The 18536-nt window shown below is 43.1% G+C and overlaps 1 long non-coding RNA gene across 2 annotated transcripts in view; it reads left to right on the forward strand.

Moving 5' to 3' along the window:
• The window catches only part of LOC120321022, a 31598-nt gene extending 13275 nt beyond the window's left edge, over nucleotides 1-18323 (forward strand). Inside the window, exon 3 of one of the 2 annotated variants that reach the window (XR_006245135.1) lies at nucleotides 14926-18323. This is a non-coding gene — a long non-coding RNA (uncharacterized LOC120321022). Of the gene's footprint in view, nucleotides 1-1402; nucleotides 11308-14925 lie in introns of those variants that run through there. The other variant, XR_005560578.1, reaches the window with a different exon arrangement.
• The last annotated feature ends 213 nt before the right edge of the window (nucleotides 18324-18536 follow it).

Consider the following 18536-nt stretch of genomic DNA (forward strand, 5'->3'; position numbering starts at 1 on the left):
CAAGATGAAGTCAAGCAAGGGATAACGCCGTATTCGACTGTCTCGACTACTAGATATCCCTTTCTTTGCGCTTGAGCTTCACCTAGCGGAGGTTACATCTCGCATAGCCCTTTAAGGGTTACTGAAACTTTACCAAGATCCATTACAATTACCTTTACAAAATCTAAACCTTGTGGAAGCCAGAGAAACTTTAAATTGCTGTTTCAATTCGGACACACTTTCTCTTTTATCGTTCATACTGATGGACAATCACAGCCTGATTGACTGAGCTAGTAATTCTGATCACGGATATTTATTCTTGGTCCCTTATACCAATTGCACAAATATATATTTAACCTTATAATACCCTTTTACCCTTTGAGTAACTGGTATTAATATGTACATATGTATCTTGCTATGAATACAAGGCAAGTTGCTCCACAGATGCACACTAAATAACCGTAATCCCTAAAAAACTCTACCAAAAAACTAGATGCACTTCATACTTCCGAGGATATTTTTGTAAAATTTAATTACCAGCATACCTTAGTAAAACTTTTGCAAAAGTTTCCTAATTCAATTGAAGTCCCTCGTCCCAGACGGAAGTTGAAATTTCAATCAGCTGGGGTACAAAACGAAAATAATCTGCAATAAAAATGTTTTCCTTTAATAAAAATTCAATTTCCTTCAAGCGACACATGTTGCCTAGCTGGGAACAGGAAGCAGGACTAGGGATAGCAGAATCGCTTGGTAGAGAACTGTGTGGGTAGCGAAATGGAGGAAAGCGAGCCTGAAGCTGAATCCAGCTGAACTGTCAGCCGGATGCAGTTAGGTAAGCTATCGCAACGCATCGGCCGACCTCAGAAAGAGAAACGGGGCAACCAGGACCGATACTATGTTGTACGCCCAACCCGGGGGCATCCACCAAGTCCTACCACCTGCCACCTCCCCCTTCCCCCTCTCGGCGTCCCGTGGAAGGTCCTTTGGCGCGGGGAGAACGCGACTAGAAATGTCTTTCAATTTGTAATGACAAAGTCGTGTGAGTTCTCCCACGTCGCACTCCTCCGCCATCCGAGTCTAGTCTGTTGCATTCGCGTATCTAATGCGGATACGGAAATACCACGCACACTGGTATTTTCTGTTTTAAGAGGTATTAGTTTTAAGTGAGCTCATATATGAGAAACAATTTAGCAGCTAGAATAGAAGCTGAAAAGTCATTAAATCAATTCTTATTTTACTGATATAATATACATGTATCGTTTTGTTTGCATGATTGGTATATTGAAATTTGTTTGGCTTCCTAAAAAAATACCCTTAAGATCATTTTAGTTATTTATGAAATATAGATCCGCTTAAACTGAAGCAATAGCTGGTGCCCACGGTGCCGCAACAGACATAATTTTGTTCACTGTCCCCTTACCAGGCCATCCCCCTCGTTAGCCCATCGTTGCTGAGCTCACCGACTTTGCGGAAACGCTCACATTTTGCCATCGGAGATCGAGGAGCAGCCAGGAGGTCCAGGGCAAAGGCAAAGGCAATGGCAACTGCCACGGCAAAGGCAGATGCTGCGTCAATGGCAACGAGAGGATCCAGGACAGCAGACACATCGATGATTGCACATGGCTTAAAGACCCAACGGAGCCAGTTACTTGGCTACTCCCACTGCCACTCCCATTCCGCCCCCGCATCATTTCCTCGCATTAAAAATACAACGTCGGCAGATACATCAATTGAAAATGAGGCAAGGAAAGGCATCGCATCGCATGGCATCCCAACGGCAGGGCGAGTCGCATCTGCGCCGGACAGCAAAGAACAGGAATCGCAAATCGAGAGAAGGGCTGAGATAGGGACGACTGGGGATATGGGGCTAAGGGATGGTTACTCCTGCTTCCCGGACAGGTTGCTTGCCCAGTGGCGGCTGTAGATGTGGGGCCAGTGGGCCAGTGTTATACTGGCCATGACAGCAAGTAAACTGCAGCTGAGCGGGATTTGATACCACGAATGCATCCGTTGCTAAAGCCGACTCTTAAGTTTTCAATTTGCTAGATAAACCTAGGACTGTATAAGATACATAGCGATAGAGATAGCAGGTATCTGATAAATTGTGGAACTACGCTTATTATTATTACTAGCAGCAACGTGATAGAGAAGAAGTAAATATTTATGAAAAAGGTGCAGAAAATACGTAAGCATGCTTGGGCTTCTTCATTTGGTTTGCAGAACGTGTAATTTAAGTGAGCCAGGGTACAAAATGATCTGCCATAAATCGCAAAAGTTCCCCATAACTCCTCAGTTACGTCATTTAACAAATTTCACAATTTCTGGGCAATCATGAGCCATTTTCCTTAGCCCATCCGTCGCTGCGATAACTCAATTCGTGGCGCAAATTTGCTGAGACTGCAGATTGTCTGCAGAGTGCTCCATCTATGGCAGCATCTGTCAGCTTGGCAGCCGGGGACAGCCTGGCCATATGTCTTGGCCATACATCACGTATATGTGTATGTACGGGTGTGCTGGCCACACCCTTGCGAAAGTAAACAGAAAGCGCTATTTTCATTTGCTTTATCGCTCAGAGAGATTGGAGAAGAGAATAAGGTCCAATCACTCGAGCCCTAATACGCTTAGGCTGCTCATAATCACGCTTCAGCTATTTGAGATGGATTGGTGGAAGGAAGGCCGACGGCTATGGGGAAACCTACCAGATAGTTTGCCCCATTGTTCCTATCGCATTATTACATTTCTATTTGCTTTGGGGCTAAGACTGCAAGGGGTTCATCCGCTGGTCTCTGCCACATTTCCCACTGGCTTATTTATAAGCGCTGTTTGTCTTAGCGTCCCGCCAAACTAATAACTTTTCCGTTGTCCCTCCATTGAGCGATTTCCCTTTCTCCTCATCTCCTTCCCTTTTCATTTGTCTTTCTCCGTTGCACTTGACGTCTGGTCAGCCGCAGCAGGTCCCTGCACTTGAAAAACATTTCCTGAGAGCTTTAGGGGGGCATTTTAATTATTTTAGTAATAATATTGATAGCATAAAAAAGATTTGACAATAATATTTAGTTAAGGCCTGCAGGCCGTATTTATTGAAGCCCTTCAAAGCTGCCTTTCCAACCACTAAACTTGTGCCAGTGTGCACAAGGATATCCACTTCCCTCTGCCTCGTCGGCAACTCCTTTTGAGATACTTCCTGGCCTTTATCGGGCGGCCACTTCCGCTCCACGTACACAAATCACACGTCCCTTGGAGTCCGGCACTGTCTTCCGGCTATTTAAATTGACATCCTGTTGGAGGTGACTGCTTCCTGGCTTCCTGCCGCCACCTAGCCCCCAATTCAATTTGCAAAATCATTAACACATTTAGTCAATAAGCCCTGGTCAGTGCTCTTGAGACGTTAGTGCCCTCTTTGGGGATTATTATTCATTTTTATGTAATTATCTGCTTAGACCAGAGCCAAAGTAACCCCAGAGACAACTAGCAAGTAAGGAGGCTTCTTCTTTGTCCCTGCTACGGCTATATGAACATCAACACGAGGGGTCTGTGATTTTACGCACACAAAATTATCTTGAACAGGCATTGGATAAAAGCATCCTGTTGTCCAGGTCCTGGTAATAGCCATGAAATATGGCCACAATGTGTGAGCTCCTGTAGTTACACTTCGGGGCAGTTACTTCAAGTTCAGTAGGGACTTGGCGGAGAATGAGTTTAGTTAACTGGGAAAGTACAGTGGAGCTACAGCGGAAAGGTTTTTATTCTTTACACAAAAGTACAACGGATCAGATTTTAAAATCTTAAGAACAGATCAAGGCTACATTCTTAAAAAAAAAATAGACATTACCACGTAGGTACTATTTTAAGCTGCATTTTCTCGAAGTCCAGCTCATCCTAGCTGGCCAAAACACGTATCAGGACGAGGTCCTTTTTAGTGCCACTGTTCGGTTTCATCATCAGGAGCAGCTGCAGCATAAAAAAGAGGCGAACCATTTAAGTTTATGTGCCCAGTGTGTTAGTGTGTGTGCCTACGCTTCTCTCGAGCCTTATTGTGTGTGCGTGTGTTAGTTTCATAATGTAACCGGATGTGCCAACACAATGCTCGCACATCCGCTTGCCAGACAACAGGACAACAGCTGTCACACACACACACACACACAGAAGTTAAATGCCGCTGCGCTTTTGTTTGCACATCTTAAGGGATCGAAAAGGAGCAGAGACATTCCCATTCCCATGCCCATTCCCTATCCCGTTCCTATACCCTCCGCCTGTGTCCTAGGCCAGCACTTGACAGCAATTGGCGCATTATAAGAAGCAGCAGAGCATATAATAGGGGCATTTCATAACAAGGAGGCGTGAGTCCACACAAGCAAACCCAACCAAAGCCCGAGCTACAGGCTCTGACATAATTATTAACTGCATGGACGTAAGTAAATATGAGGCGACCAAATGGGCAGAGATAACGAGGCCATTGTATGTTTACGCTAGTGTGAGTGCCTCTGCGTTAGTGTTGGTGCTGAGTGGGGAAAAGTGGGAAAAGGAAAATGGAAAAGCGAACCGGGAACCGGGAACAGGGCAAAGAGAGCGACGAGCGGAAAAGCCCAAACATTTAGCAGACATGTCACGTGCCGGGCTCATCATTTATGTTTTAGTTTTGGGTGTGCCTGACAAAACTTAATTGATTAAAAATAATATTCCAGCTGCTTTTGCCTTGCGGCGGAGAAGCCAAGACTACATGAAGCGCATTTTAATGAGCCGCATAATTATTAATGAAGCCGTAAGAGAAAAGCAATTGTTTGTTAAGGTGCGAGAGTTTGTGTTAAGTGTAATCTTTTAAGAGCTTTTGCGAAGCCGGAACTCAAACTTTGAATATACCCACTACATTAATTTAGCAATTCATTTTTTCACCTACTAGTAAACACATTTTCTCACAATTCGAATCCGCCAGATGTAACGCTCGCTTAAGAATTTTAAATTGATAAACAGAAAACTTACCTTTTCTCCCTACACAAAAAAACCCTAACATCATCAACGTATTTTTTAGCCTTTCGTTTTTCCCAATTATATGTTGCTTGTTACTTATCAGCTACAATTTTTAATTTACTCCAATTTTTTGCGCTTCCGCCCTGTTGCTAATTATAAACTTTTTAAGTGGCTTATTGGGACGTCTGCGGTTGCCTTGGACACGTCGCGTATCCGCAGTGGCCCACTGCTGGCGGCAAGTCATCAAGTGCTCTTTAACTTTTTACTTCGCCAAGATGTTGCCGCCGAGTCCTTTTCACCCGAGGCTGGGGAAAATGTATTATTTAAGGCGAGTAGTTCCCGCTTTGAGTGTGCACACAGTGCCGTTTATGTGCATTGATAATAAGTAGGCCACCCGTTTTTTATGCTCTTTAGGATGGCATAAAAGTTTGATTAATGTTGGCCCAGCCCGGGAATTCCTACGAATTTTCTCCGCTTATGCATATGCCTGTACGGGTCGCCGTAAAATGGCATTAAAACCATAAAAACACCAGTCGCCACCAGCGACTTTTAACAGCCAACTCATAAATATAAAATCATACATAAATGCGCAACGAAAATCTCATCACTTCCCCAGTGTGAGAGAAAATATTGAATTTCCCGAAGTTGACCTTGCATTTTCAGCGGACTTTGTTGATGTGATCGATCACAATTCGATTTTTAGTAGACATTAAGCTGCATCGCGTGCCACGCCCACTGCCCGTAGGGGAAAACATTTCTTACCTTTACCAGGAGTAAAAAATGATAGAAAATCAGAGGGAAATTCGGCACGAAAGGCAAACATGAAGGGAGCATGAGCATGAACAGAACATCTGCCAATGGGGTGCGTCAACGAAAATTTATGATGATAGATGGGGAAAACATTTTCCATATGCAACAAGCTGCCAAATTGTTTCAGAGTCAGCCAACTTCGGGATATAAATGCTCCTAGCAAAAGCTCCTTAAACGTGTATCAATAAATGAATTGACTTTGCCATAAAATATTTCATGCTCCATGTTCCGTTTTTCATCACCCGGAATTGCATCACCAAAAGAAATGGCAGTGGGTTGTAAATATTTAATATGCTTTTTGCATGTAGCCCATGATAAAGTGCGTGGCGTTGGGCAGATTAATCATATCCCTGGGGATCCAGGAGCTGAAACCTAGCACACCTAGTTGCAGCTGCTCTGGCTCTGGCTATGGCAGCACCGAAAAAACCCATTGTTCTTCCTTCCTCTTTCATTTTGTTGTTTCTGCACATTATCAGCATAAATTCAAATAAAAACGAGAGTAGCTGCTGTCTGTCGTCTGTGCAGCTAAATAAATGATGTTATAACAGAGCGAGAGAAGAGCAGACTGACAGGACACACAGGTCCTGGTTGCTGCCACCCAACCGTATACATTCCGCCCTCCCCAGATAACCAGCTTTTTTGTTCGGTTCAACTTTGGCCATTTTTCTTGCGCCCCAAAAGTTGACAACAGGCAAAGCGAAGGACTAAGCCAGGACACGTATTCCAAGGGGCAGCAGCTGTCAGCCGAGAGCCAGGACAACATGATGGAGCTCATCAACATCAGTCGGCGGGATATATGTGCACGTATACATGCCATGCCCAAGATGGGGGCCAACTGCCGATGGTCTTAGGCAAATGGAGCAACAAAATGGCTGCCGAAGGATAAAGACGCGTGCCTGGCCAAATCCCGAGGCGTGATTGATTAATATTATTCTCGGCTAATCTAACTTAAATGGGCCGCAGCACAGGAGGCGGCGAATATTACCTATTCAGCAACCTCCTCGTCCTTTCCGAAATGTGCGTGAGTGCCTCTCGTTGACTACGCTCCATACATAATAAACACGCCGCGTGTTAAGTGCAGGCTAAGAGGAAAAAAAAAAAGCAATTCCAAAAATATATTTGCGAGTATTTGGAGGAGCATTTCATCTCGTATTTATATGCACGAAAGGTAGACACTGGGGTAACCTTGTTATGCGGAAATTTGTTATGCAAAAAGCAAGGCTGCCGAGTAGAAGGCTCAAGCTTTTCTTTGTCAGCAGAAAGACACAATAAACGTTGAAGTGGCGCATTAGTTATGTCCTAGCAGCAACAGAAATCTTTTTTAGTTGCTTATGATTTTTGCCACAATAAAATTAATTAATCAAATGAAGGTTGGACAAATGGCCGATGACAGCATTTGTCCCGAGGCAGTGAGCTCCACTGATTGCGCACTTCAATCAATAAATGAAGCTCGTTATTAATTAATGCAAAAATGATGGCACAAAGGCCACAACAGTTAAGGCAACTTTTCTGATGCGAATTGAACAACTGTCAGCAACATGTTGCTGCTGTCCTGCCGCCGACTTTCCCCACCCGGAAAACCCGGAAAACTACCGCCTTTCCGCCTTGGAGGCCGGCGTTTGACAGTTGGCTCATTTATTTCTGCAATTTTCCACCTGGCCAGCAACAACGGCAGCAGTTGAGTTGTTGACTTAATTAAAATAATAAATGATTTTCGTCTTCTATCCAAGGGTCAGCCAAATTAATTAAACTTTAACGGGGTGCATAATTGATTACTATAAAAGCTGAGGAATGGTCTGAATAAATGCATGGAATGCCCAATTCCGAGGACGTCCAATTAAAAATGATTGATTGAGTAAGATTGAGCAAAATAATGAAAGACGCCTGACAACAAATAATAACAATTTTAGATCACTATGCATTCACTAGAAAATACTATGGTACGAGATCACAGATCATACGCAGTTTACTACCTTCCTCATTTTGTTTACCATAATTTCGATTGCCAAATATTTTCTATGAGCCCTTGGCCAAGGAAATGAAATTGCTTTGCAGCCCTATCAGGTTGCCAAGAATTTTTCAATTATTTTTGCGCCCTGCCTCAAAGGAGGCGTATCTGCCAGAGCCAAGTTATGGTTCGTCTTCTTCGATCCTGCCCCGCTGCCCAGCCCCTTTTGGCCATAATTATTGTTTGCACTTGCCGGATGCAAAGTTTTTCATTAGTGCGCAGCAAACAAAAAGGAGGGAATAATAATAAAGAAATGAAAATCGCACAAAGTTGAAAATCGCTGGTGAAAAGGGGCGAGTTGTCCGACTGCGGGACGCGTTTGCAAACGTGCCGGTGGCATGCTTCATTGGCTTGTGCATTATTTGTGCAACCTGGGTTGCATCGTAAAAAATGCAGGAGCAGCAGGCTGCCGCTGCAGCTGGATCCTTTTGGCTGAGCACACGGGGCAGATGGCAGAGGGCAAAGGGCACGGATGACGATGATGGGGATGAGGAAGGGGTGGGCGAGGAGTGGGGCTTATGGGCGTGCCGACACGGACATGCGAGAACAAGCCGCAGTATTTATGGTCCTGTGGCTGCCGGGGACAGCGACGAGTAATGTGCATCCACCTGCCCCCTTTGCTGCTCCTTCTCCCAGCTCCTGCTCCTGCTGGGCGTCGTCTGGCCATAAAACACAATCAAGCGTAAAAATACAGGGCGGGCACTTAACCCGGCCAACACCATCACCAACACCGACACCACCAAAGAGAGAGCCTCGACATCTACGACACGTCAACGGTTTTTGCCTTTTATGTGCAGGGTACTCGAAAAGGTCGCAGGGTATATTATATTCCCGAATATGTATGGGTCCAACTACAGGTAACGACATAAAAGCAAACCAGCCAGAAGGCAACTAAACATGCTAAGCAGGTTTTTAGGATATGCAGGAACATCTTATTTGCTGACCACTATTCTGCCATGAGAACATGAGTTTATTATCAAACCATATATAAACCACTGATATGTAATATGTCTAGTAAATATATATAAGAAATCTAAGAGGCATCACATAATAAAGTAGTTTTATTGCAGAGTACCTTTGTGCTGGCTACCCGAAGGTGTTGTATTATTTGTGGTCCAGTGGCTGCTGCTCCTTGGTATTTAAATATTTTAAAATGTTTGCTTAGCGCTCGGTGGCAGTCGAGCTGCTTTTGTCGCTTATTTACTTATGCCCGTGTTGCCATTGCGTATTAAAATTGCATGATTTTAATTGCACAGCTTGCAGGAGCGATGGCAACATCATTTGAGCGTTTCTGCAACGACTGCATTTAATGTTGCGCATACGCAACGTAGTCGCTGCACATAATGTTTGCGTTTGTAATTGAAAGGGCGGAAGAGATAGTAATATTCACGACCACGCCCACTATCGCCCACCCGCCTGCCCTTTTCGCACGCATATCAGGCAGTAAATCCATAGTTCCCCATGCCCCATTTTCTGGTTAAATATTATTTTTGCCATTAGCCGCAGTGCACAGTGAGCTCGCTTCCATTCCCGCTCCATTACATCCGCAGCCCCATCCGCATCCGCATCCGCGTCCTTTCATTCGGCGTGCTCATTTCGCCAGTTGTTTATTTATTTGTTTTCCCTGAATGCAGCTGCTGTGCCGACTTTGTTGTTTTTGCGGTGCAGTTTCTTATTTCATGGAATGAAAAGCTAAACAGCAAAACGCATTGTCTGGCACGTAATGATCGAAATCGGGGGAATGAGGATGTTTATGTCCTTAAAGTCCTTACACAACAGTAAACTCGAGCGCAAGTGAGACGCAAAACTTTTCTGTTTGATTTCACGAACAGGAATTGATTGTCTTCCATAGGGTACGACCATAGACTCAACATACCATATAGGAACACTCACTATTTAATTTCCGCCTATAATTAACATTTTAAAATACCATTTAACATTTTCCAATTAGTTAGGCACTCTAAGCCACACTTAATTATGCGGATAATTGAACCTATGATGGCTGGCTTTTTTTGACTGTTTGCAAAACATTAGTTTGCGAAATGCACTCCACACTGGCTGCTTATTTAATAAGCAATTTAATGATATTTATTTTTATTTTATCGAAAAAGGCGTACGCTTGAAGCGCCGAAAATTCCCACACATTGCATTTAATAAAATAACAAACAAGATGCACTAACAGCACAAACATCAAAACAGCAAGCAAATAAACGGGGAAAATATAGAAAGTAGAGGAAAGCGCGCTAATGGCAACTTTAATGCTTCGGCTACGAGTATATATGTACAAACATATATACATTTATTTTTGGGCTTGGGGAGATCTGTGGGCATAAGGATGCGCATAATGTGCAAAGTTTGCGACGCAAACTAATTTCAAAGTAATTACGTAGCACAAAAGTGTTGATATTAGACTGCAGGAAAGGGGGCAGAGCCAGCTGCAAAAACAACATGACAAAATGTCGTCAGCAGACTACAAAAAGCCCCAAAAGCCAAAAAAATACAACTTGCCAGCCAAACAGCTGCACAAATGTGATGAGTTTACACCAGCATCAGCCCCCTCTCCACCGCCCCAACAATCGAGTCACGAAAGCGCCACGTCAGCGCGGCATCATCAAGTCCTTTACCGACTTGCTGGCGCTCTCAACAAGCCCCAAAAATGCAATAAAATAGGGAAAACTTCTTAGGCAGAAGCGCCGTCAAAGCTTTTGACTTTAATACGCGGTCTGGGAGAAATTAAACTTGGTATCTGAGTATCTGGCTTCATTGGGACTCCCCAGGCGATATCCTAAGTAGCCTCATTTTCCCCCCAGCCGAGCAGTTTTCTTTTTATTTGTGTAATATTTTACAATTTCAAAAAGTAAACGAAAATGGCGAAATATGATGGCCGTTTGGGGAGCAAGCGGGCAATGCACTCAAAGAAATTATACCTTAATTGAGTTTTATTGGCTACTTGTGTTATTGGTTTTTTTGTGTTATTAATAACAAATAATTAATCTGTTTAAATGGCAAGCTGGTAGAAGATTGTCAATGCCGATTTTCTATTTAACTTATAAATTGTTTTAAAGTGTATATAAAGCTGGAGGCGCTGTAGGCAACTGGACGAGTTTTCCCAAAAGGCGCCAACAGGAAGACGAAACTCAGTAGCAAAACACACAGATACACACACTCAATACACACTCGGCGGAAACGGAAGCTGGAAAAACAAGGAACGCCGGGCGACAAAAACAAAGGCAAAAGCCGGGTAGCAGAAAAGCTTCAGCTGCAAAACAAAAGCATGAGCTCGGGGAAATTTCACTAGAAAGCGGCTAGAAACTAGAAAAATAATTGCAACAGAAATAAGCCAAAAGAAGCAAAAATGAACGCGTTTGAAATTTCACTTCTAGACCTAGACATTCACTTATAAATCGTAGACACAAATCTAAATACCATGCGAAAAAATAAATAATGTGTATTTTTTTAATCCATAATTCATTTTTAGGATAATATGTAATTTCAAATTTATTACAAGACAGCTACAGATAAATTGCAAAAACCTTTTAAAAGTCGGCTACTTCCCCGGAATTCTTAACAATCATTTAAAAGTCGGGGTAATTATTTGGGTTTTATCTTTCGCAAATTATTACCGCACTTAGTGGCCAGCCGGCCGGAGAAGACGTTCCGATTATTTAGGATGCGCCCCAGTTTGGCTTTTGAGCCCTAAACTCTCGAAGTGGGGCCACTATATAGTGGAAACATCTCGGCCATTCTGGGCACGTTCATAAACGGGAATTTTATGTCCTGGAAGGACAGCTGTTGCCGCTCGTCCGACCATAATGAAAATATTTACAAGATGAAAACTTGTTCAGGCTGTGTGTGCAAGACATAAAATTAGCATTTTTATGCACACACACATAGCACACAATTAGAAACAGTTGCAGGATACCTATCCTTTTTACTGGTTGGTCTATACTGCAAGATGGCCAGCATAAAGTGAACTTTAATGGCGACCAGGTAGGTTTGTTAGCTCACATTTACATGGGCATTAAATGGGTCCAGGACCAGACATTTCCTGCCACCGATGCTGCTCCTCGTCGATTTGTTTTCGGTCATTACATGCCAAAAAAGGAGCAAAAAATGTGGAAACGACTGGAGGGCAGTCCAAGTCGGCTGGCCCCTCCACTTTTTAATGGCTTCGCAGGACGAACACTTGGAGTGTCGTTACTTCTGGCGATAAAATCCAGAATGGGGCGTGGTCGGCGCCGGATGCTGGGTTACGGGTTTTGTCTGACTGACTACTGACCATTGGCCATTGCCTGCAATTAAGCCCACACCAGGTCCTCCTTCGCCACGTCCGCCTCATCCGCATCCTCCGCCGCCTGCATCGAATGTGCCCGCCCAGCTGGTGTGTTAATTGAGGTAAACTACGCCATTTTTATGCCCGCTACCCCCTCCGCTTTTCGCCCCGCCTCAAATAGGTTTATTGGGAAATTTATTTGTTTAATTGCATTATTTTTTGTTCCCTCGTTGCTGGGGCAAAAAAATGAGAGAGTATGCCATTAAATTGTTTTTATGGCGCACTGGCATAAGCTGGAAATTTATCGCTCTTGTTTGGCAAACGGAGCGGACCGAACGAAAAGCTTAATAAAATTTCAAAATAAACGTTTTTCACAATTAAATTGGAATATTTTGCTAGCAGCTTAAATTAAATTTTTGCAAATTTCCGCTCCGCATTCCGGGTGAAAAACTGTATCAATGTTACCGATAGGCCTTCTTTGTTTTAGTATTGGATCCATGTATTTTAATATTATATACATTTTTTCTCAAATTGCTGCTCATTCCATACACAAAAAAAAAGATCCTAGAATAAGCAAAATGTTTTTCGATCTAATCTACTTTGTAGCAAATTTATCTGCAAGTTCTTTTGAGACTAGTTGGAACTCAGGTAATCCCTGCCTCAGCTCAGCTCTTGTTTGAGTAGATTTTCGATTTGGAATGCCAATCGGATGCAGAGTTCCAAAGCTCGAAAGACAGTGAACGATTGGATAGGCTGCTGGCTGAAGCGTTTAAGCCTAATTTGAGGGAGGGCCGGGTGCTTAAAGGAGGACATACTGGCAGGGAGGCTGGCAGTCAGGTCCTGGCAATTACAGTTAAGGCAATTTTCGCAACGTGTCGCTGACTGGCTCTCACTCCTAGCCCACTCTAATCACCTACCAGCTGCAACCGGCTTTTGTGCCGCTTTTGATCCTTTTTCAGCCTGTGCAGCATCCTGTTGATGGCCTCGTTAGTTGCGAGTTACAACGAGCCGCAATACAATGAAATCGGCACACACAGCCACTCACTCGCACGGCTGCCATAAAAAAGAATGTTCTGGCAAAAAAACCAAATGGAAAACACAAAAAGGTACTGAGCGAAAAGGAGGGTGCCAACCAAATGCCATTTACATTTAAAGCACACTTTCAAGACGGACCGCCCCAAAGGCCTTTGTCTCCCGGCCGGGCCCGAAAATAAATTGGGAACTTTTCGCAGCGCAAAACTTTGCCAATTTAATTAAAGCGAAGCGACTTAGGGGATCGGCCCAAATCGCCACACCTTTCACTCTGAACTTTGGTGTCCTTTATGGCCGCAAATTCCAGCGAACGATGTTGCAGTCGCGCAGGAAATGGGGTTGGCAAAGAAGGGATATTCCGGTAAAGGACATGCAACTGGTTGCACTCTGCACTCTGCACTCTTGCACCCGTCGACATTTTATGGACCATTCAAAAGCGCTACAAAAATGAATCACAAGCGATAACAGTTAAGGCGAAAACTTGCAGTTTCCTTGATTACGGACAAGTTGCTTCTCCCCGGGAGAGCTTTTGTGGGTGGAGTCAATTACTCATCCTAGTGAGAAGCAAAGCGATAGAGGCGACTGATTACATACCCTTTTTTTTAATGTATTTAGTCTACATAGAATCCAGTGAGAGTATAGTATCTCCCATGTACGTTATTTCTTAAATGCTCTCTTAATTACAAATGAGTACTATGTACATCTGACATTCATTTCTGAGTAGGAAAGAGTCATAGACAACGTAAAGCGATTCCTATGCGGATTCAAATCTTAACTGTCATTAGTGCCAACGCAAAACTGTCAGTCAGACCACTCGGAAGCGTTTAAGTGCACTTGAGTGGATTTTAATGGACTCAAACGGAGGGGGTGTTGGAAAAGTGGGCGTGGCGCAACACTATAGACTCTTGTGACTCCAATCAAGGCTTTTGTCTCAGTTTGAGTGCATAATGCGGAGCAGGAGGCTGCACCACTCCGTCTGTTCCTCAATCATGTTTTCGACTTGAGCCTCTGCACACAGAGAAAATTGTAAGCCCTTCGCTTAATAATACCAAAAACTGGTATCTATGTCAGTTAAATCAAATCAGTTTTCATAATCTTCCATCATCTTGAGAGCTAGCAATTGAAATAAATTGGAAAAGTAAAGACTGCACTCATTTTCTTGCCGTGTATCTAAACAGTTGGCTTAAATGAAATGCACTGCATTCCATGGCGTACAGTGGTCGTCCATTTCATGGACCATTTAATAAGCAAAACATTTGCTAATTAGCCACAGAGTGGCCGCCATCAGCAATTGAAGCGCTGATGCGTGACTTAACCAGTGAGCTCCTCTCCGGGCCATTATGCGAATCCTATGCAAATAACCAGGAACTCAAGAGCTATGGCGGTGGATGGGGAAATCTGGGGCTGGGATGGGGTAACAATGGATGGGAAACTTGTAACTGGGCCAGGATTTCTTGCTACAAATGCGCCCATTCAACAACAAACTGAACTCGAGTCGACTCGCACTTCTATGGCCTACTTCATTAATATTTATACAAGGCGGTAGAAGTTCCGAGAACCCGGCCAAATGGATTTTGCCTTTGAATCCGCATTGTTCGAAATGAGGCGGGGGATTTGGGGATGTTTGCTGTTAACTTTCAGATTCGTTTCCACAGTAATTGAACTACAAATGCGCCGAGTCGCACATTTATTTGCTTGTTTATTCGGTTATTATACGACTGAGCTCACAAAAAACAGGCAGGCAAATTAAATGCTAAATTGTAAATCAAACAAATAAATCACCTGCAACTAAGCCAGTGTTTATGTGGTACTTAAGTGTGGAAACTGATATTTATTCTCCTTCATCTATTTGCAGAGTCGTTTAAACTGTGCGGCCAAATGATACTGGGTACTTCAAATTTTCCATTTTGGGTAAGTTGACAGTAAGCCACCAAGAAATATGAAATGCAGAATATCGCTTTTTGAACCGATAAATCCGCAAAGCACAATGAGACAGCCCTTCCACTCGGCTGCACTTGTCTCCGGGTTAAATTTATGTTTTGCCAGTGGAAATGGAAATGCAATTAAGGCCTGCTTTTAAGAAACATTTCCTTTTTGGACTGCCATCTGTAGCTTGTTGTTTGAAACTGCAGTTGGAATGTTTAGAATAAACAAACGTGGGAATCAGCCGGGCAGAAAATTGATTTGACAATTTGAGAGGTGACGTCGTTAAGTCAGTTTGGCAGGATCAATTAAATTTAGTATTCCTAGTCCTGCTTTTCAGTGGTTTACCATTCCTTTTGTACTAATGTGGCTCCTCTCCTTTTCGTTCGAAGTTAGGGCCAAAAGGTGAATTTGCACCTCGTACAGGTGCTAGCTCTCTGCATGTCCTGGCTGGAAGGAAGGACTTTCAATCAGATGGCACTTCCTTTGAGCTCCCGCTAGCTGTGCTGCTCCGCCAAAAATAAAGTTAAAGCTCTTTTTATGGGGCCAACGTGCTGTTGGTTTTGTGCATGTTGTTCGCGTGGCCGTGTTATCCTTTGGATGTTTGCCTCCGGTTGCTGATGCAGCTATCCTTTCGCCGATCCTCCGGCTGTTTTATTTGCCACACATCTTTGTTGAGTGAGTGCAAGAGTGTAGCTAACGGGAACGATGTCCGCGCCAGGAATTTAATTTGGCTGCAAATGGCTGGCAGGAAACATTGTTGGCCCTGGAAATTTGTTTACATTTTGAGCAGTTTTTAAATTAATTTGTCAGTTGGCAGCCGTTAAGTTTAAGGCACACACTCGGCTGAAGAAATATTTACTTTTGACTACAGGCTGACCTGCTTTAAATTAAGAGCGGTGTGCACTGTAAAATATATGAACAATAGTTCGAGAGCCTGCATATGCCACATGGAATCCTTTATTCTAATCCGCATGGGCGGCTTGACTTTTCTCTACACTTGCATGGCTATTTATTCAAGGATGTCCTTTGGCATCTTCGTGCTTGTGTGACCGTAAAAAGTACATTCACATCTGCATATATGCATGAGAAATTTTCCAAAACTTTGCGAGTAACCATGGTAAATTTAAGAATGATAGTAACGAAACAAGTCAAATAAGAGATCATCCGATTACATGGAAAAGGGGAGCACAGGGGCAGTTTGCCTTAATTGTATTAGAAAACGAACTGAAATTCTGTATGCAAATAGCAATATTTTACCAGTTTGAACGGAAAGTAAGCCTCTGGTCAGTCACTTTTCGTTGTGATCCCTTGAGTTGCACATATCCTCAGCAGGAAAAAGTGGTCATGCATATTGCATAATAAACAAGCCAGCACACATGCATTTATTTATTTCAATGGACAAACAAAGCCAGATTTTTCACAAAACCAAAGACCAAAAACATAAAACATATAACAGCAAATGCTAAATAAGCCGAAATGACGGACGAACTGGCTCAAGTAAAAGATACATTGGCCAGATACATTGGCTACCAACTACAGCACTGCTCAAAAACAGCATATGCTCAGATTTCCTGTAACTTGGTTTTTGCTATTTGCATACAAGGCATTCGACTTTTGTTCTAGATGACAAATAAAATAAACGATATACACATGTTCGGCCATCTGTGGGTTGGATTGGCCAGGTCCATCCGACACATACAGATTTAGAAACTGAGATACAGAGTTCTCTACGTGACTGCGACACGACCAATTAGTGTTGGACCGTCCACGGACCGCCTGCTGCTGCCCGGCATCCAGGGATCCACTTCCTGGAACACACCTCCAGGCAAATTAAAGACTTAAAGCCCTTGAAAATCCCCCTCTTTACGGAGGCCGTCTGTAATTCAAAGCAGGCATTGAATTCAACACCTTTTATGAAGAGCCCAGCGCATGCACATGCATACAAAATTCAAAGGACGAGAAGGAGTTCTGCCATTGTGGCAGTGTGCTTGTTATTTGATGACTATTTTAAGGACACTTTGCCGACGTCGTTTTGAGCAAGTGCCTGTGCTCAAAGTGCAAAAAAGACCTCACAGATATGCTGGCACATAGAGAATAAGATGATAAGCGTAGTGTAGTAAGCCAAGTACGAAAATTTGCTGAAATACTGAGGATTATAGAAAAAGGAGGGAACCCTGAAAGCATCATTAACTATGGAACTAGGGAGCACATCCGAATTTAAAACAGAAAAAATACCTAAAAATAGAAATCTGTAGTCGAAATAAAAACAGATTTAGACATAGAATATTGGGAGTACACTTTGATTATGTTCAAAGGAGTTAATTTACTTTTTATATTATGCTGTTTCGTGAATTCAAAGCCACTAAATTCACATTTTGCATTCGTCTGGAACCCCGAAACATAACCAAGAATCAGATTAATTCGCCAACTCGGCTTCAATCATCGTCCTTGTGCAGAGTAAGGCAAATAAAATTTGCCAGCAGAAAACTCGAATGACAGCGACAGACTTCAAAGTGAATGAAAATCGTAAGAAAACCCGATTGGGAACTTCACAAAATGTGGATGCGAGCGGGGAGGCTAACAAGTAAACAACCATTATGCACTCCACATAAACGTTGGGTTCTGTGGAAAGTGGAAAGTACGATGCTATCGAGAGGGTAAATGGCAGTTGGGCAGCATAAACACATTTTACGGGCCCACTCCCCACCATTCACCCGTCACCCATCCCCCCAACACAGCGAGAAAAATAAACAATTTCATAAGATATGCGGAAAATGGAAAAGCAGCGCTGGAAAATATCTGAATATATATCTGAGGGAACGGGCAAAAGGGAAAAGGACAACCGCAGGAAAAAGCGGAAAATGCAAAACAAACACAAAATTCTCAGATGGCACCAAAAAGGAAAAGAAGGCGACCCAGGCGACGAGACACTTTGCCGCCAAAGCAAATAAACCCCTGAAAGTGGGCGGGGAAAACAAGAGGTGAACGTCTGGAAAAGTCCTGGTCACCAAGGATATCGTAGTGTAGTATATTACTTTCAAATATATTAAAGTCCAGAACCAAATTACAAGCAGTACTCAGAGATGTTTAAGCGTGATAAGCTGGTTTATTTTATAAAAATAATTAATATAAAATAATACTTGATAAAAATTACAATTTTTAAGAGCTGAATGTATTTCTTAAAATTTAAGCCAAATAAAAATTTCAGTTTGTTAAAGGCGAAGTGCTTTTGCATAATAATTGATGCAAGGAAAAACGCCGAATATAACTAAAGGTTCATCTCTGCCAAGAAAAGTGAGAAAAAGAAGAGGGCGGAGGGGAGGAAAAGAAAGGAATGGATAGGAAAGGAAAGAAAAGTGGGGGAAAAGGCGGAAAGAGCAGGAAAGGACAGGAAACCAGAGGCGACAAGCAGAAATGGCGACATCGTTGGCCACTCAGCAGCGTTTGGTACTTGAAGCAAATGACAGTGTGGCCGGCAAGGACATCGTAAGGACAATGCTAAAGAGCACAACGAGGGAAAAAAAACTCTGAAATAAGCGA

Source organism: Drosophila yakuba, chromosome 2R, assembly GCF_016746365.2.
Source record: "Drosophila yakuba strain Tai18E2 chromosome 2R, Prin_Dyak_Tai18E2_2.1, whole genome shotgun sequence".
NCBI lineage: Eukaryota > Metazoa > Arthropoda > Insecta > Diptera > Drosophilidae > Drosophila > Drosophila yakuba.